The sequence below is a fragment of the Eubalaena glacialis genome, chromosome 4, assembly GCF_028564815.1.
Source record: "Eubalaena glacialis isolate mEubGla1 chromosome 4, mEubGla1.1.hap2.+ XY, whole genome shotgun sequence".
Classification (NCBI taxonomy): domain Eukaryota; kingdom Metazoa; phylum Chordata; class Mammalia; order Artiodactyla; family Balaenidae; genus Eubalaena; species Eubalaena glacialis.
In genome coordinates, this window is record NC_083719.1 from 27,023,004 (window position 1) to 27,042,331 (window position 19,328).

A 19,328-nucleotide genomic window follows, 5' to 3' on the forward strand; every position below is an offset into this window, starting at 1 on the left:
CTCCCTGCGATCTGACCGAAGCCTGAGCCTCAGCTCCCAGCCCCCATCTGCCCCGGCGGGTGAGCAGACAAGCCTCTCGGGCTGGTGACTGCTGCTCGGCGCCAATCCTCTGTGCGGGAATCTCTCCGCTTTGCCCTTTGCACCCCTGTTGCTGCGCTCTCCTCCGTGGCTCCGAAGCTTTCCCCCTCTGCCACCTGCAGTCTCCGCCCGCGAAGGGGCTTCCTAGTGTGTGGAAACCTTTCCTCCTTCACAGCTCCCTCCCACTGGTGCAGGTCCCGTCTCTATTCTTTTGTCTCTGTTTTTTCTTTTTTCTTTTGCCCTACCCAGGTATGTGGGGATTTTCTTGCCTTTTGGGAAGTCTGAGGTCTTCTGCCAGCATTCAGTAGGTGTTGTAGAAGTTGTTCCACATGTAGACGTATTTGTGGGGAGGAGGGTGATCTCCACCTCTTACTCCTCCACCATCTTGAAGGTCCCCTACTTTTAATAATTTTAAAGAAAAATTTATTACCTACTTTACCCTGTTTTAACATCAGGAATCTGATCATTTTGGTTCTCAAACCAGTCTCCGCTACTCCCCAACACACACACACACACCTGCACTTCTTAATTTTAGACCATGGACTTGTCCAACACTGTGGGCAGCTGTGTGGTCATGTTTGGTGTGTGAGCCAGTCATGAGCCTCCCCAGTTTATTGTTTTTTAAAGCATAAGCTCTGTTGCCTCTATTCACTATTGGCCTTGGAAGATAGAAAGAAAACATTTTCATTTATTCACACCTGAGTGATCCAAAAAGATGAAAGGGTAGTGAGAATATATATAGCAGAAATCTGAGGATTTTGAGGAGTTTAAGAGTTGCAGTCCTTGATCTAGGATCGCAGTGGTGAGGTTTGAAGACTAACTCTTTAAATTTTTTTTGGTAAATATTTATTTATTTATTTTGGCTGTGCCGGGTCTTAGTTGTGGCATGTGGACTCTTAGTTGCGGCATGAATGTGGGATCTAGTTCCCCGACCAGGGATTGAAGCCAAGCCCCCTGCATTGGGAGCTTAGAGTCTTACCCACTGGACCACCAGGGAAGTCCCTTTTTAAATTATTAATTGAAAAATAATTTCAGAAGCCCTATGGTTTTCCTTAAAATTCTTGGTTCAGAAACAAAGGTCTTTTGGTATCCAAGCACTCATAAATAGGTTCTTTTTTGATCTGTAACTTTTTTCCCACTGAATATGGAGAAATGCTTCTTGCTCACTGCAGAGTGGTTAACTGGTAGGCAGAGAAAGCTCTTAGAAACAATTGAGAACATTTTCAACGCATTGGAGTCCTGTAACAATGGTTTTTGAATTTTTAAGTTGAAAGAAAGCTATTACTTGCTGTAAAGAAGTATTCAAAACAGTGTTGTCAGCAAGCCACTTCCATTAGAAAACTGCCTCCAGAAGGTTAATGGGTGTGATAACTTTAAAAGAAATTAAAAAATACTTTATAGTCTGGGTTTTGCAACCTTTTTTTTTAATTTTAATTTTTTATTTTTGGCTGCATTGGGTCTTTGTTGCTGCACGCGGGCTTTCTCTGGTTGCGGCAAGCGGGGACAACTCTTCGTTGCAGTGCACGGGCTTCTCATTGCGGTGCTTCTCTTGTTGCGGAGCATGGGCTCTAGGCATGCGGGCTTCAGTAGTTGTGGAATGCGGGCTCTAGAGCACAGGCTTCAGTAGTTGTGGCACGCGGGCTCTAGAGCACAGGCTCAGTAGTTGTGGCACACGGGCTTAGCTGCTCTGCTGCATGTGGGATCTTCCCGGGCCAGGGCTCGAACCCCTGTCCCCTACATTAGCAGGCAGATTCTTAACCACTGAGCCACCAGGGAAGACCTGGGTTTTGCAACCTTTTAAACTCTAGCAATCTCTAAGGGGGGAAAAACTAGAGTGCTTACAACTCTTTCCTATAAGTATTGGAAAGGATTTGGGTTAGACCCTCCCATGTTTGAAAATTTTTTATCTTTTTTATCTTACTGTATTGTAAGTTTATTTAAACCATCCCTTATGGTAAACTACCCAGTGGAATAATAACTCCATTTGTTGAGTGCTAAGGTGGAGAAGTGTCGACAGTGGCAGATATTGGGAATTTTATTTATTTTTCCATTTAATAGTCATCATCCCATGAGGAGGTACTCTCATTACTCACATTTTACAGGTGGAAATGGAGGTTTCCAGGGAACAGTTGATTTGGTCAAAGCGACACAGTAAGTTGAAGAAGCAGGATTGGAATCCATATCTGGCTGATTCCAAAAGCCGAGGCTGTGTTTACCTCACTGTGTTCCTATGGTACATACCTTAGACAGTGGCAGAATTCTCTTGTGGTTCACTGATTCAGCAATGGACCCTATTGGAAGTAACCTTCACCCTGATTTCCCCTGTCCTCATAAGCTAGAATTAGTGCCTGACCCAGCACTTCTTGTTGAGTTTCTCAAAACCATTTCCCCACATTCCCAGCAGCAGCAGAAGGGGCTGTTGTCCATACTTGCATCCTCAGCACCTGGTAGCATGTCAGGGTAGGTTAATTTGCTGAACCCTTTAATCAAGGCTAAACTCTAAGAAAGTTGGTGATGGTTTGCTACAGTTAGATTTTGCCACTAGCCACAACTCCTGAAAATGGGTAGGTTGAATTCTTCTTGAGTATAGTGACTAGGATTTCCTTTTGGCCACCAACTTGAGGTACCACAGGCCTTGTGATTGTCTAGGAAAAGCTTAACTTGTAATGAAGACACTGGGAAAGAGAAGAGAATTATGTAAAATCAGACTTCATTCTCTTTCCTCCCAACTTTTAATGGTTATAATGAAATTGAAGCCTAGAGGCTCTGTATACCATATGTGGGCTGTCTTCTGGGCACCTTCAGATCCACTCTCCGCCCTCCCACTCTGGTTGACTGGCCTGGATGGACATGGCAACAGGCTCCCCTGCTTTCTGGCTCCTGGCTGGCTTTGGCCAGTGCAGAGCCCCACTAGGAAATTGGAGAGACGGAGGAACGGAGGTCAGATATTTATTCCTCTGGCTCTCTCCCTTCAAGGTCACCTTGGGCTGGCTTTGTCCCTCAACTAAATGTGGCCTCTTTTTTTTTTTTTTTTTTTTTTAAACATCTTTATTGAAGTATAATTGCTTTACAACGGTGTGCTAGCTTCTGCTTTACAACAAAGTGAATCAGTTACACATATACATATGTTGCCATATCTCTTCCCTCTTGCATCTCCCTCCCTCCCACCCTCCCTATCCCACCCCTCTAGGTGGTCACAAAGCACCAAGCTGATCTCCCTGTGCTATGCGGCTGCTTCCCACTAGTTATCTATTTTACATTTGGTAGTGTATATATGTCCATGACACTCTCTCACCCTGTCACATCTCACCCCTCCCCCTCCCCATATCCTCAAGTCCATTCTCTAGTAGGTCTGTGTCTTTATTCCCATCTTGCCACTAGGTTCTTCATGACCTCTTTTTTTTTTTTTTTCCCTTAGATTCCATATATATGTGTTAGCATACTGTATTTGTTTTTCTCTTTCTGACTTACTTCACTCTGTATGACAGACTCTAACTCCATCCACCTCATTACAAACACCTCCATTTCATTTCTTTTTATGGCTGAGTAATATTCCATTGTATATATGTGCCACATCTTCTTTATCCATTCATCCGATGATGGACACCTAGGTTGCTTCCATGTCCTGGCTATTGTAAACAGAGCTGCAATGAATATTTTGGTACATGACTCTTTCTGAATTATGGTTTTCTCAGGGTATATGCCCAGTAGTGGGATTGCTGGGTCATATGGTAGTTCTATTTTTAGTTTTTTAAGGAACCTCCATACTGTTCTCTATAGTGGCTGTATCAATTTACATTCCCACCAACAGTGCAAGAGTGTTCCCTTTTCTCCACACCCTCTCCAGCATTTATTGTTTCTAGATTTTTTGATGATGGCCATTCTGACCGGTGTGAGATGATACCTCATTGTAGTTTTGATTTGCATTTCTCTGATGATTAATGATGTTGAGCATTCTTTCATGTGTCTGTTGGCAATCTGTATCTCTTCTTTGGAGAAATGTCTATTTAGGTCTTCTGCCCATTTTTGGATTGGGTTGTTTGTTTTTTTGTTATTGAGCTGCATGAGCTGCTTGTAAATCTTGGAGATTAATCCTTTGTCCGTTGCTTCATTTGCAAATATTTTCTCCCATTCTGAGGGTTGTCTTTTGGTCTTGTTTATGGTTTCCTTTGCTGTGCAAAAGCTTTTAAGTTTCATTAGGTCCCATTTGTTTATTTGTGTTTTTATTTCCATTTCTCTAGGACCTGGGTCAAAAAGGATCTTGCTGTGACTTATGTCATACAGTGTTCTGCCTATGTTTTCCTCTAAGAGTTTGATAGTGTCTGGCCTTACACTTAGGTCTTTAATCCATTTTGAGCTTATTTTTGTGTATGGTGTTAGGGAGTGTTCTAATTTCATACTTTTACATGTACCTGTCCAATTTTCCCAGCACCACTTATTGAAGAGGCTGTCTTTTCTCCACTGTATATGCTTGCCTCCTTTATCAAAGATAAGGTGACCATATGTGCGTGGGCTTATCTCTGGGCTTTCTATCCTGTTCCATTGATCTATATTTCTGTTTTTGTGCCAGTACCAAACTGTCTTGATTACTGTAGCTTTGTAATATAGTCTGAAGTCAGGGAGCCTGATTCCTCCAGCTCCATTTTTCGTTCTCAAGATTGCTTTGGCTATTCGGGGTCTTTTGTGTTTCCATACAAATTGTGAAATTTTTTGTTCTAGTTCTGTGAAAAATGCCAGTGGTAGTTTGATAGGGATTGCATTGAATCTGTAGATTGCTTTGGGTAGCAGAGTCATTTTCACAATGTTGATTCTTCCAATCCAAGAACATGGTATATCTCTCCATCTATTTGTATCATCTTTAATTTCTTTCATCAGTGTCCTATAATTTTCTGCATACAGGTCTTTTGTCTCCTTAGGTAGGTTTATTCCTAGGTATTTTATTCTTTTTGTTGCAATGGTAAACGGGAGTGTTTTCTTAATTTCACTTTCAGATTTTTCATCATTAGTATACAGGAATGCAAGAGATTTCTGTGCATTAATTTTGTATCCTGCTACTTTACCAAATTCATTGATTAGCTCTAGTAGTTTTCTGGTAGCATCTTTTGGATTCTCTATGTATAGTATCATGTCATCTGCAAACAGTGACAGCTTTACTTCTTCTTTTCCGATTTGGATTCCTTTTATTTCTTTTTCGTCTCTGATTGCTGTGGCTAACACTTCCAAAACTATGTTGAATAATAGTGGTGAGAGTGGGCAACCTTGTCTTGTTCCTGATCTTAGTGGAAATGGTTTCAGTTTTTCACCATTGAGGACAATGTTGGCTGTGGGTTTGTCATATACGGCCTTTATTATGTTGAGGAAAGTTCCCTCTATGCCTACTTTCTGCAGGACTTTTATCATAAATGGGTGTTGAATTTTGTCGAAAGCTTTCTCTGCATCTATTGAGATGATCATATGGTTTTTCTCCTTCAATTTGTTAATATGATGTATCACGTTGATTGATTTGCGTATATTGAAGAATCCTTGCATTCCTGGAATAAACCCCACTTGATCATGGTGTATGATCCTTTTAATGTGCTGTTGGATTCTGTTTGCTAGTATTTTGTTGAGGATTTTTGCATCTATGTTCATCAGTGATATTGGCCTGTAGTTTTCTTTCTTTGTGACATCTTTGCCTGGTTTTGGTATCAGGGTGATGGTGGCCTCGTAGAATGAGTTGGGGAGTGTTCCTCCCTCTGCAATATTTTGGAAGAGTTTGAGAAGGATAGGTGTTAGCTCTTCTCTAAATGTTTGATAGAATTCGCCTGTGAAGCCATCTGGTCCTGGGCTTTTGTGTGTTGGAAGATTTTTAATCACAGTTTCAATTTCAGTGCTTGTGATTGGTCTGTTCATATTTTCTATTTCTTCCTGGTTCAGTCTCGGCAGGTTGTGCATTTCTAAGAACCTGTCCATTTCTTCCAGGTTGTCCATTTTATTAGCATAGAGTTGCTTGTAGTAATCTCTTATGATCGTTTGTATTTCTGCAGTGTCAGTGGTTACTTCTCCTTTTTCATTTCTAATTCTATTAATTTGAGTCTTCTCCTTTTTTCTCTTGATGAGTCTGGCTAATGGTTTATCAATTTTGTTTATCTTCTCAAAGAACCAGCTTTTAGTTTCATTGATTTTTGCTATTGTTTCCTTCATTTCTTTTTCATTTATTTCTGATCTGATCTTTATGATTTCTTTCCTTCTGCTAGCTTTGGGGTTTTTTTGTTCTTCTTTCTCTAATTGCTTTAGGTGCAAGGTTAGGTTGTTTATTCGAGATGTTTCCTGTTTCTTGATGTAGGCTTGTATTGCTATAAACTTCCCTCTTAGAACTGCTTTTGCTGCATCCCATAGGTTTTGGATCGTCGTGTCTCCATTGTCATTTGTTTCTAGGTATTTTTTGATTTCCCCTTTGATTTCTTCAGTGATCACTTCGTTATTAAGTAGTGTATTGTGTAGCCTCCATGTGTTTGTATTTTTTACAGATCTTTTCCTGTAATTGATATCTAGTCTCATAGCGTTGTGGTCGGAAAAGATACTTGATACGATTTCAATTTTTTTAAATTTACCAAGGCTTGATTTGTGACCCAAGATATGATCTATCCTGGAGAATGTTCCATGAGCACTTGAGAAAAATGTGTATTCTGTTGTTTTGGGGTGGAATGTCCTATAAATATCAATTAAGTCCATCTTGTTTAATGTATCATTTAAAGCTTGTGTTTCCTTATTTATTTTCATTTTGGATGATCTGTCCATTGGTGAAAGTGGGGTGTTAAAGTCCCCTACTATGATTGTGTTACTGTCGATTTCCCCTTTTATGGCTGTTAGTATTTGCCTTATGTATTGAGGTGCTCCTATGTTGGGTGCATAAATATTTACAATTGTTATACCTTCCTCTTGGATCGATCCCTTGATCATTATATAGTGTCCGTCTTTGTCTCTTGTAATTGTCTTTATTTTAAAGTCTATTTTGTCTGATATGAGAATTGCTACTCCAGCTTTCTTTTGATTTCCATTTGCATGGAATATCTTTTTCCATCCCCTCACTTTCAGTCTGTATGTGTCTCTAGGTCTGAAGTGGGTCTCTTGTAGACAGCATATATATGGGTCTTGTTTTTGTATCCATTCAGCCAGTCTGTGTCTTTTGGTGGGAGCATTTAATCCATTTACATTTAAGGTAATTATCGATATGTATGTTCCTATTCCCATTTTCTTAAATGTTTTGGGTTTGTTATTGTAGGTGTTTTCCTTCTCTTGTGTTTCTTGCCTAGAGAAGTTCCTTTAGCATTTGTTGTAAAGCTGGTTTGGTGGTGCTGAACTCTCTCAGCTTTTGCTTGTCTGTAAAGGTTTTAATTTCTCCATCAAATCTGAATGAGATCCTTGCTGGGTAGAGTAATCTTGGTTGTAGGTTTTTCTCCTTCATCACTTTAAGTATATCCTGCCACTCCCTTCTGGCTTGCAGCGTTTCTGCTGAAAGATCAGCTGTTAACCTTATGGGGATGCCCTTGTGTGTTATCTGTTGTTTTTCCCTTGCTGCTTTTAATATGTTTTCTTTATATTTAATTTTTGATAGTTTGATTAATATGTGTCTTGGTGTGTTTCTCCTTGGATTTATCCTGTATGGGACTCTCTGTGCTTCCAGGACTTGATTAACTATTTCCTTTCCCATATTAGGGAAGTTTTCAACTATAATCTCTTCAAATATTTTCTCAGTCCCTTTCTTTTTCTCTTCTTCTTCTGGGACCCCTATAATTCGAATGTTGGTGCGTTTAATGTTGTCCCAGAGGTCTCTGAGACTGTCCTCAGTTCTTTTCATTCTTTTTTCTTTATTCTGGTCTGCAGTAGTTATTTCCACCATTTTATCTTCCAGGTCACTTATCCGTTCTTCTGCCTCAGTTATTCTGCTATTGATCCCATCTAGAGTATTTTTAATTTCATTTATTGTGCTTGTCATCGTTTCTTGGTTCCTCTTTAGTTCTTCTACGTCCTTGTTAAATGTTTCTTGCATTTTGTCTATTCTATTTCCAAGACTTTGGATCATCCTTACTATCATTATTCTGAATTCTTTTTCAGGTAGACTACCTATTTCCTCTTCATTTGTTAGGTCTGGTGTGTTTTGACCCTGCTCCTTCATCTGCTGTGTGTTTTTCTGTCTTCTCATTTTGCTTATCTTACTGTGTTTGGGGTCTCCTTTTCACAGGCTGCAGGTTCGTAGTTCCCGTTGTTTTTGGTATCTGTCCCCAGTGGCTAAGGTTGGTTCAGTGGGTTGTGTAGGTTTCCTGGTGGAGGGAACTAGTGCCTGTGTTCTGGTGGATGAGGCTGGATGTTGTCTTTCTGGTGGGTTCGTCCACGTCTGGTGGTGTGTTTTGGGGTGTCTGTGGCCTTATTATGATTTTAGGCAGCCTCTCTGTTAATGGATGGGGCTGTGTTCCTCTCTTGCTAGTTGTTTGGCATAGGGTGTCCAGCACTGTAGCTTGCTGGTCGTTGAGTGAAGCTGGGTCTTGATGTTGAGATGGAGATCTGTGAGAGATTTTCGCCGTTTGGTATTACGTGGAGCTGGGAGGTCTCTTGTGGACCAGTGTCCTGAAGTTGGCTCTCCCACCTCAGAGGCACAGCCCTGATGCCTGGCTGGAGCACCAAGAGCCTTTCATCCACACGGCTCAGAATAAAAGGGAGAAAAAATGGAAAGAAAGAAAAAAAGAGGATAAAATAAAATAAAATAAAGCAATTATAATAAAAAATAAGAAAAAAAATTATTAAGAGTAAATTTATTAAGAAAAAAAATTTTTTTTTAATTTTTAAAAATAGATTTATTAATTTTTTATACTAAAAATAAGAAAAAAATTATTTAGAAAAAATTTATTAAGAAAAAAAATTTTTTAATTTTTTAAAATAAAAAATATGAAAAAACTTATTAAAAATTTTTTTAAAAATAGAAAATAAGGAAAAAATTATTAAGAAAACATTTATTAGGGAAAAAAAAAATTTTTTAAGCCAAAAAAAAAAAACACGGACGGACCTAACCCTAGGACTAACGGTGAGAGCAAAGCTATACAGACAAAATCTCACCCAGAAGCATACACATCTACACTCACAAAAAAAAAGGAAAAGGGGAAAAGTTAATATATCCTGCTCCCAAAGTCCATCTCCTAAATTTGGGATGATTCGTTGTCTATTCAGGTATTCAACAGATGCAGGCACATCAAGTTGTTTGTGGAGCTTTAATCCGCTGCTTCTGAGGCTGCTGGGAGAGATTGCCCTTTCTCTTCTTTGTTCGTACAGCTCCCGGGGTTCAGCTTTGGATTTGGACCCGCCTCTGCATGTAGGTCCCCTGAGGGCGTCTGTTCCCCTCCCAGACAGAACGGGGTTAAAGGAGCAGCTGATTCGGGGGCTCCGGCTCAGTCAGGCCGGGGGGAGGGAGCGGTACGGAGGAGGCGGGGCGAGCCTGCGGCGGCAGAAGCCGGCGTGACGTTGCAGCAGCCTGAGGCGCGCCGTGCGCTCTCCCGGGGAAGTTGTCCCCGGATTACGGGAGCCTGGCCGTGGCGGGCTGCACAGGCTCCCGGGAGGGGCGGTGTGGAGAATGACCTGTGCTCGCCCACAGGCTGTTTGGTGGCGGCAGCAGCAGCCTTAGCGTCTCATGCCCGTCTCTGGGGTCCGCGCTGATAGCCGCGGCTCGCGCCCGTCTCTGGAGTTCGTTTAAGTGGCGCTCTGAATCCCCTCTCCTTGCACGCCGCGAAACAAAGAGGCAAGAAAAAGTCTCCTGCCTCTTCGGCAGCTGCAGACCTTTTCTCGTGCACCCTCCCGGCTAGTTGTGGTGCGCTAGACCCTTCGGGCTGTGTTCACGCAGCCAACCCCAGTCCTCTCCCTGGGATCCGACCGAAGCCCGCGCCTCAGCTCCCAGCCCCCGCCCGCCCCGGCGGGTGAGCAGACAAGCCTCTCGGGCTGGTGAGTGCTGCTCGGCGCCGAGCCTCCGTGCGGGAATCTCTCCGTTTTTCCCTCTGCGTCCCTGTTGCTGTGGGATCCGCGCTGATAGCCGCGGCTCGCGCCCGTCTCTGGAGCTCGTTTAGGCGGCGCTCTGAATCCCCTCTCCTTGCGCGCCGCGAAACAAAGAGGCAAGAAAAATTCTCTTGCCTCTTTGGCAGCTGCAGTCTTTTTCCCGGACTCCCTCCCGGCTAGCACCGAAGCCCGAGCCCCAGCTCCCAGGCCCCGCCCGCCCCGGCGGCTGAGCAGACAAGCCTCTCGGGCTGGTGAGTGCTGGTCGGCACCGCTCCTCTGTGCGGGAATCTCCGCTTTGCCCTCCGCACCAATGTGGCTGCGCTCTCCTCCGTGGCTCCGAAGCTTCCCCCCTCTGCTACCCGCAGTCTCTGCCCACGAAGGGGCTTCCTAGTGTGTGGAAAGCTTTCCTCCTTCACAGCTCCCTCCCACTGGTGCAGGTCCCGTCCCTATTCTTTTGTCTCTGTTATTTCTTTTTTCTTTTGCCCTACCCAAGTACGTGGGGATTTTCTTGCCTTTTGGGAGGTCTGACGTCTTCTGCCAGCGTTCAGTGGGTGTTCTGTAGGAGCAGTTCCACGTGTAGATGTATTTCTCATGTATCTGTGGGGAGGAAGGTGATCTCCGCGTCTTACTCTTCCGCCATCTTGCCCCTCCCTCTAAATGTGGCCTCTTAAGGGGGCCTCTACCCAATTCTCTTCTGATTTCCAGTAGTCCCTTCCCTGTCCGTTTGAGCCTAATGTATTAACTATCCCTTCGATTTTCCTATACTCATAGTTGTAACTGGTCTCTATTAAAGTCTCCTCAAGTCGTGCTTTGTGTGCCATCTGCTTCCTGTTGATACTGTGACTGCTACAGTAATAGGCACCAGAGATGGCCCCAGGAAACGTCAGAGTGGGGGCAATGGGACACTAGTAAACTGTGGTATGTGGTGGTGTCACAACCACTTAAGCTAATCAGTGTGGTAGCATGGAAGGCTTCCAGTTGGAGGGCAAGACTTCGATAGACCAAATGGCTGTGGCACCTCGTCACTATGGCTAGTTGTGACTATAAAGATTTTGCAGACACCTCGCTTTTGACAGTCCTGAGAAGGCACCTGGGGAAAGAAGAAGTAGAAGCTGTGAACATAGAAGAAGTAAGACACATGAGGAGCTAGAGAGCCCCTATGGCAGCTTTGAAGGGGTCCCTCATATGTGGTCACAGCAGTTTGGGGAGAAGCCCAGGCTTGGTAGCAAGGGCTGCATAGTTGTAGCACCAATTAAATACTCAGTCCTATGAGACCTCTAAGGGCGCTAGTTGGGAAAGGAGGTGGCATTTGGGCTCCAATTCTCCCTGGTCCTCTATTGCCTGCAGAGGCAGGCCACACTACCCCTACTGCCTCTAGTTCCATAACTCCCAACATGTCCCGGTTAGACTTACAGGGCCTGCTCCCGGAGGAGAACCTATAAACAGAGGAAGACATTTGAAGATTTCTCCAGTCTACTGGAGGAGCCTAGAGAGCCTTTGTGGGAGTAGCTGCTAAGTGTGTGAGATCGGGGGGGGGGGGGGTCATAGGTGGGAGTGGCTCCTTACATCTAGTGACCACTTGAAGAGTGTTTGTTCCATCCCAGTGACCTTAGACTTGAATATCTCCCTCCACATATTTTATTTTGAAACTTTTCAAACCTACAGAGAAGTGGAACGAATAGTAAAAGGAACGCCCTTATATCCTTCACCTATTAATTCGCAACATTCTGTTTCCCTTTTTGCTGAACCGTTTGTAATGATGTTTGGGTTGCAGTATGTGAAGAAAATTCAGCCTCCCAGAAATATGTAGTTGGAAAAGGGAGGAGTATTTTATTTTTTTTTTGAAACTAAGTTATTTATTTATTTATGTATGTATGTATGTATGTATGGATGGATGGCTGTGTTTTTCTGTGCGAGGGCTTTCTCTAGATGCGGCAAGCGAGGGCCACTCTTCATTGCGGTGCGCGGGCCTCTCACTATCGTGGCCTCTCTTGTTGCAGAGCACAGGCTCCAGACGCGCAGGCTCAGTAATTGTGGCTCACGGGTCTAGTTGCTCCGCGGCATGTGGGATCTTCCCAGACCAGGGCTCGAACCCGTGTCCCCTGCATTGGCAGGCAGATTCTCAACCACTGCGCCACCAGGGAAGCCCAACACGTGGTAGTTTCTTAAAGGTCAGTTGCACTATGTAATTTTTGCTCGAAAGCTTGAATTACACCATTGGCAACAAATGCTGTCAGTTGTTTTTCTTGAAGTGATGAGTTCAGTTTGTTCCTTTTTGAGAAATGTCTGCTAATTCCACAAGTCAGAGTAATCATGGTTTGTCGATTGTTCTTGCAAATAAAAGTGGTGCTCCGTAGAAAGAAACAGTAGTTCAGCTGATGTTCCAGACAGCTGTGCTTTTCTTTTCCTGTGCTTAGGCTTAGGCTTTTTCAGCCATTGAACTTCAGTGTCTTTCCCAAGAATAATGACATTCTTCTACCTAATCTATTAGCACAACTTGGAAGAATTCAGTAATTTTATCTAATAATCAGTTTGTATTTAAATTTCCCCAGTTGTTCCCCCAAATGTTTCTTCCCCGATGCAGTGTCTAATCAAGGTTTATGCCATTCATTTGGTTATTAGTCTCTTTTAATCTAGAATAATTACCTACTATATGTTTTCCATAACATGACCTTAGAGTCCAAGCCAAGTATCTGGTAGGATATCCCATATTCTGGATTTGTCTATTTCCTCATGGCTCAAGTCAGGTTAAATGTCTTTTGCAAGAATACTAAGAGGTGAGGTCCTGCACTTCTTGCCTCACACCGGAAGGCACATCAGGCCAGGTTGCTTCACTGTTTGATCACTAGGCTAGTTAAGGTGGGGCTTGCCAGATCTCTCCATTTTAAATTAAGATACCGTCTTCCTTCATCCTTTTTATTAAATTCTTTGAAGAACATGTGAGTTTTGGGGACTTAGTGTGGAGGGGAGGAATGGTTCCAATGAATTGACAGTGGAGATTACCCTCTGGCCATCTGGTGCTTCTCATGCCGCTGACAATCAGTAATAGGCAGAATAGGGAGGTTTTGTATGGATTGAATTGATTGATCTTGATTGTCTCGAGGAAACTAGGCTGTGGAGAGCTATGTTTGGAAACCAGGGATTTATTGAGCTTTTATTTTATACTCCCTTGACCAGTTGTCCTGGTGAGTAAAAGACTGCGGTGACTCACAGAGAAAGGACTTCCAAGAACACAGACACTGTAGCAGTGAAGAGTTTGGACTCCCCATCTGGTAAAGAACCCTGGTCCAGCCAAGATGCTGGGAGAGGTTAAGGGGCACATGGAATGGGCAGTGGGAAAAGACAGCTACAATGACCAACACAGACCTTTTGATGTCAGGAGTGTCACAACAATGTTTTATGTAACTTGTTTCTTGTCTCCCTCCCTTTCCTCTGAAATAAGTTATATGGATAACAACAATGCTGGCAAAGTTTTAGGGTTTTGTTATTTATTTATTTTTTTAGGCTGCACCGGGTCTTAGTTGTGGCACACGGGATCTTTAGTTGAGGCATGCAGGCTTCTTAGTTGCGGCACGCATGAGGGATCTAGTTCCCCGACCAGGGATCTAACCCAGGCTCTGTGCATTGGGAGCACGGAGTCTCACCCACTGGACCACCAGGGAAGTCCCATGTTTTAGGTTTAGATGGGAGTATAAGAAAATTGATACCAATTTGGTATCTGACATGGTAGCTGATAGAACTTCATGCCCACTCTGTGATGGGGGCTCAATCTTTCCATTAGATGAAGGACCAGAAAGGATGCTGAGGGCAAAAAGGCATGGGTGGTATCTCTAGCTCTATCTATCTATCTACCAATCATCTATCTATATTGTGAAGTGTATACATACATACACACACAGACACACAGCACACACACACATATATGTATATATATGTATATATAGATATGTTCTATCTCTCCAGATCCATCGTACCTGTTCTATGTCCTGGTAGGCTGCTGTGTATAGAGTACATTGGTGGGCTGTGCCCTCTCATTTCTGGTTGGGGTTGGTCCATGGTGAAAGGAGACTGAGGTGGAGTTGGGGTCACATCAGGCTCCTCCTATGTGAGTTTCTTGTGTTGGGCTCCAGTGACTGCTCCTGTCCTTCACCTTTTGGCTGTGGAATGGTGACAGTTCCTCCGTTATTAGTAGTCCAGGGTTATAGCATGGTTACCCTCTGGTTTTCCTGACCTTTACCCACACTTTTGTAAATAATCTATTTTAATAAACATACTCCTTGAATTAGCTTAATTTGAGTATATCTTTTCAAATTGGGAAACTGGTAATTGGCAAATAGAATTACCAGAGAGAACTGTTTTCGGGAAGAATCTCTGTTGCCTGGCCCTCTGAGTGTGTCTTCAAATCTCTGTCTTTGGCCTTGCAAAAAACTTTGTTCACTTATTTTTAGAGTGTTTGTTCCTCTCATGCTGTGTGGCTTCTGAAAACAGTCATATACATGACCATAAACATGTCCTAAAATCATCAACCAGAAATCAATCCAAGAAAGAAGAGTTTTTCAAAGTTTAGTCCCCTAATTGAATTAGGCAAACTCCTCTCTACTCCAAAGCTACATATTCTCTTTGGCCCATCTCAGTACCAGAGAGAATCACAGCTGTCAGGGGGAACACGAGATTACTGGCAATCACTAGGGTGGCTGCCTGCTGCTGTGCACGGATGAATGCCAGGGGCTGCCATTCCACTGCACACGTCCCTTGACGGAGAAGCGGTTCCCAGTATGTTCAGCCCCCAAGGTTGGTTGCCAAGTGGCTCAAGCAAACGTGGTGAGAGTTAGATAGGGAGACGAGGGCGTTTCTGAGTGCTTGAAAGGTGTGGGAGATGTTGGCCACCTTAAAGCATGGCCAGAGTAAATCCCCAAGGCGGGCACCCAAGTCGGACATCAGAATCCCAGTCTCAAGTGGCAGACCTGGAAGCCTGGATACTTTATTACATGAGGTGATGTCAACTTTTGGCCGCAGACAGGTTTTCATTCTCCTTGTCTGCCCCACGGATACAAGTCTTTTTACAGGGGAGGAATGTACTGAAAGCCAAAGGCTTTGGCAGTTTATAAAGCCCAGCATCCTAACCACTAGGCCACCAGGGAATTCCTACAGCCCTGTATTTTTAAATGCAGGAATATTCTGTGAGTGGCTTCTGAGGGAGTGGCAGTCAGTGTCACGGGGAGCCGTGCTGACAGCTGTTTTACGAGCTTTAGAGTATAGATATGTTCCTGTGCATGCAGGAAGCCTGTCAACAACTGGCGAAACATATTTATATGAACATCCACATCTTCCTTTGTATCAGTCAGTCTCAACATTTACAAATGTCCCATGCAAGGGTGACCGAATTGCCTTCTCTATGGGCTTGACAAATAGGAAAGTTCTGACAACTGTGCCAGGCTACACTGGAAACGTTTGTAGCATATGAAGTGCCTTTTTACTTCTCCATTGGAGGTGCCATTCCAAAGGTCACGCAAGCAGTCAGTGAGAAGATCCTTGGTCACCACCTAGTGGCCATCTAGGGAATGTCGAGGGTGATAGGAGTGCTGCTCAAATTATCTGCGGTGAAGGACTTGTCATTTCCAACCGGTTGTGGACCAATACTTTTGTAAAATACAACAAAAAATTGTTAGAAAAGTTATGTAAAAAATACAAAATGCAAGTTGCTATTTTTTATTCGATTCAACACACATTTTAATAAATGTAATCAGAACAAACAAAACACAGGGAAATGAAAATAAAAACTGTACACATAGTTCATTGCAAGTGTAAACAAAACTAAACAGAGTGAAACAGCTCTTTCCCCATGTTAAATGCCTAAATGCAGTTTTGAACAAACACCGTATGTATCAATGTTCAAGTTTTCTACCAAGTATTTGATGTAAATAAGTATCAATGTTTGTTATGTAGAAATAATAGGTTTTTAATGTGTTAAATGAACTTGTTTCTCACTCATTAAAATGTATCTAATCTAGATTGAATTGATGACAGTGTTACTGATGGGGGTAGTGTACCTATAAACTGTTTCTGTGTTTTGTTTTAATAACATACGTAGTAGAGAAACCAGTTCACAGGGACAGGTTCAAGATACTAATTTTTGACTTTTATGTATAATGAAGCAAGTGAGGCTATATTTCCAAAATTGATCTTTAATTCTTCATAAGTAGTCAATTCTAACAACTTATTCTGTATTGTTACAGTTAAATTGTATATTGACACGAAAGAGATGAATTCAAGATACATTTCCATCTTTTGATGAAAAATATAATTAAAAACATTCTATCCAGTATCTAAACTATTGATTGATAATTGTTAAATTATGGTAATGTTATTACAGTCTATATAAATTTTGTTTTCCCAAGTTGTAACCCTTTGATCTTATTTGCCATTGAAAAACATGTTGCATGAAAGTGTTAAAATCATTAAAAGTACTGAAGCTATCAGGCAAATAAGTAGACATGGCTGTTCAAATTGTATCATTAAGGGCTTCCCTGGTGGCACAGTGGTTAAGAATCCACCTGCCAATGCAGGGGACACGGGTTCGAGCCCTGGTCCGGGAAGGTCCCACATGCCGTGGAGCAACGAAGCCCGTGCGCCACAACTAGTGAGCCTGCTCTCTAGAGCCCACGAGCCACAGCTACTGAGCCCACGTGCCGCAACTATTGAAGCCCGCACACCTAGAGCCCGTGCTCCACAACATAAGAAGCCACCACAATGAGAAGCCCGCACACTGCAACGAAGAGTAGCCCCTGCTCGCTGCAACTAGAGAAAGCCCGCGGGCAGCAACGAAGACCCAGTGCAGCCAAAAAATAATTAATTAATTAATTTTAAAAAATTGTATCTTTAAAAAGTAGAAACCAACTTTTAAAATTAAGAGTTTGTTCCTGAGTTCAAACATTCCTATTTCAGTAACCACCGTACTTCAGCAAACAGAAATAGTTGTTTATGATCAGCTTCTATATTACCACATAATAAAGGTAATATTCTTGATGTCAAAGCATTAGCTTTTACGTCATTCACAATTTGTGCTGTCAGTAAACATTACTAAGAACATCTGACTTTATGTATGTATACACACAAAATTATAAAGTAAACTGGTGAAATATTAAAAATTGGTGAATCTAGGTTAAAGGGTTTATGGGAATTCTTTGCACTATTCTTGCAACTCTTCTGAAAGTTTGAAATTATTTCAAACTAAAAAGAAGTAAAAATAAATGATTATTTGATTGGAGAGTAACCAAACTGCCAAAATTTTGTCATCTATCATGACTGTAAACATTATTAAATCCTTTAAAATGGTAAATCCTTTAAAATGGTACAAGTTAATAACATAAATTGCTTCACTAATTTAGGTGGTAGTGTAAAACCATAAACTGAAAAAAATTAACCTGATTAAAAATTAACATTATTGTAAAAATTACAGTTATAAAAAGAAATGCTTACATTTTCTAGAATCGTATTGGGTGGGTCAAAAAGTGCCTTCGGTTTTTTGTTTTTTTTTAACATCTTTATTGGAGTATAATTGCTTTACAATGGTGTGTTAGTTTCTGCTGTATAACAAAGTGAATCAGCTATACATATACATATATCCCCAAATCTCCTCCCTCTAAAAATATGGAATGCTTCACGAATTTGTGTGTCATCCTTGTGCAGGGGCCATGCTAATCTTCTGTGTATCGTTCCGATTTTAGTATGTGTGCTGCCGAAGCGAGCACATGCCTTCAGTTTTGTAAGTAAAAATAAAAGACACATTTTTCATTTTCACCAAGAACTTTATTGAACAACGACATACCCACCCTTTTGTTCCACTACCTTCGGCCATTTTTCAGGCAACTTCATAATTCCATCTTCCCAAAACTTTTTATCTTTTTGAGCAAAGAACTGTTCCAGGTGCCTTTTACAGTCTTCCAGGAAATTGAAGTTTTTTCCACTAAGAGAATTTTATAAAGACCAAAATAAGTGGAAATCCGAAGGTGCAATGTCTGGTGAATACGGCAGATGAATCAGAACTTCCCGGCCAAGCTGTAACAATTTTTGCCTGGTCATCAAAGAAACATGTGGTCTTATGTTATCTTGATGGAAGATTATGCGTTTTCAGTTGACTAATTCTGGACGCTTTTTGTCAAGAGCTGCTTTCAGTTGGTCTAATTGGGAGCAGTACTTGTTGGAATTAATTGTTTGGTTTTCCAGGAAAAAAAAAAAAAGAATTTTTGGGCTGGGACTTTGGGTAAATAAGCTGTAATTTGGGTACTTGAATTCAAGATTTCAGAGGTGGCTGAGGAGACGCAGAAAATTTGCTCTAGATAGTCAGGGAAAGGAGAGACTAGGATATCGAGTGGATGAAGTCATCTCTGATAGTGACCAGGAAGTCTGTAATTGACAGTAACATGGAGGCTTGGTGAGGGCCTTGCAGACTGCAATCTGTAGTTTAAAAACCTTTTAATTCTTTCTGAAATAATTTCAGACATTAAAAAGGTACAAAAACAACACTAAGGATTTCTGTAAGTACTCCACTCAGATGCCTACAGTGTTAATATCTGATACAACCGTATGATTATAAAAATCAGGAAACTAACATTGATACAATACATTTATGTAATCTTACAGACATTATTCAAATTGCACCATTGTCCCACCAGTGTCCTTATTTTTGGTCCAGGATCCAATCCAGGATCACACATTGCATTTTTCGTCATGCCTTCTTGGTCTCCTCTAATTTGAAACACTTAGTCAATCCTTCTTGACCTTGAAATTTTGAAACATACTGGCCAGTTATTTTGTGCAGAATGTCACTCAATTTGGGTTGTCCGATGTATGCTGATGATAAGTTCCAAGTTCTGCATTTTTGGCAAGAATACCACAGTAGGGATGTAGCTTTCTCGGTACATTTTATCAAAAGGTACATGATGTTTATTTGTCCCTTTACTGGTACCAAATTTGACAGCTTGGTTAAAGTGATGTCTGCTAGATTGCCAGGTTAGTCTTTCAAGGGGCGAGGAAGGAAATGTGGTGTGACAAGGCGCATACTTTGGAAGGAGGAAGGAGGACCTCTACCCAGCCTCTTGCCTCCAAGCTACCCGGCAAGTGAGGGAAAACCCCAGCATCCGTGAGGAAGGCTGCAAGGTCCTCAGGGGGCACCACATTCTCACTTAAAATTATTCCTCCCAGATTTTCTGCTTGTTTTCTTGGCCACC

The 19,328-nt window shown here is 42.1% G+C and overlaps 1 non-coding gene across 1 annotated transcript; it reads right to left on the reverse strand.

The window, feature by feature from the left end:
• Positions 1 to 17,742: 17,742 nt before the first annotated feature.
• On the reverse strand, positions 17,743 to 17,849 carry LOC133091664 (U6 spliceosomal RNA). Its single transcript, XR_009700989.1, has one exon. It is a non-coding gene; the product is annotated as a U6 spliceosomal RNA (small nuclear RNA).
• Positions 17,850 to 19,328: the final 1,479 nt, after the last annotated feature.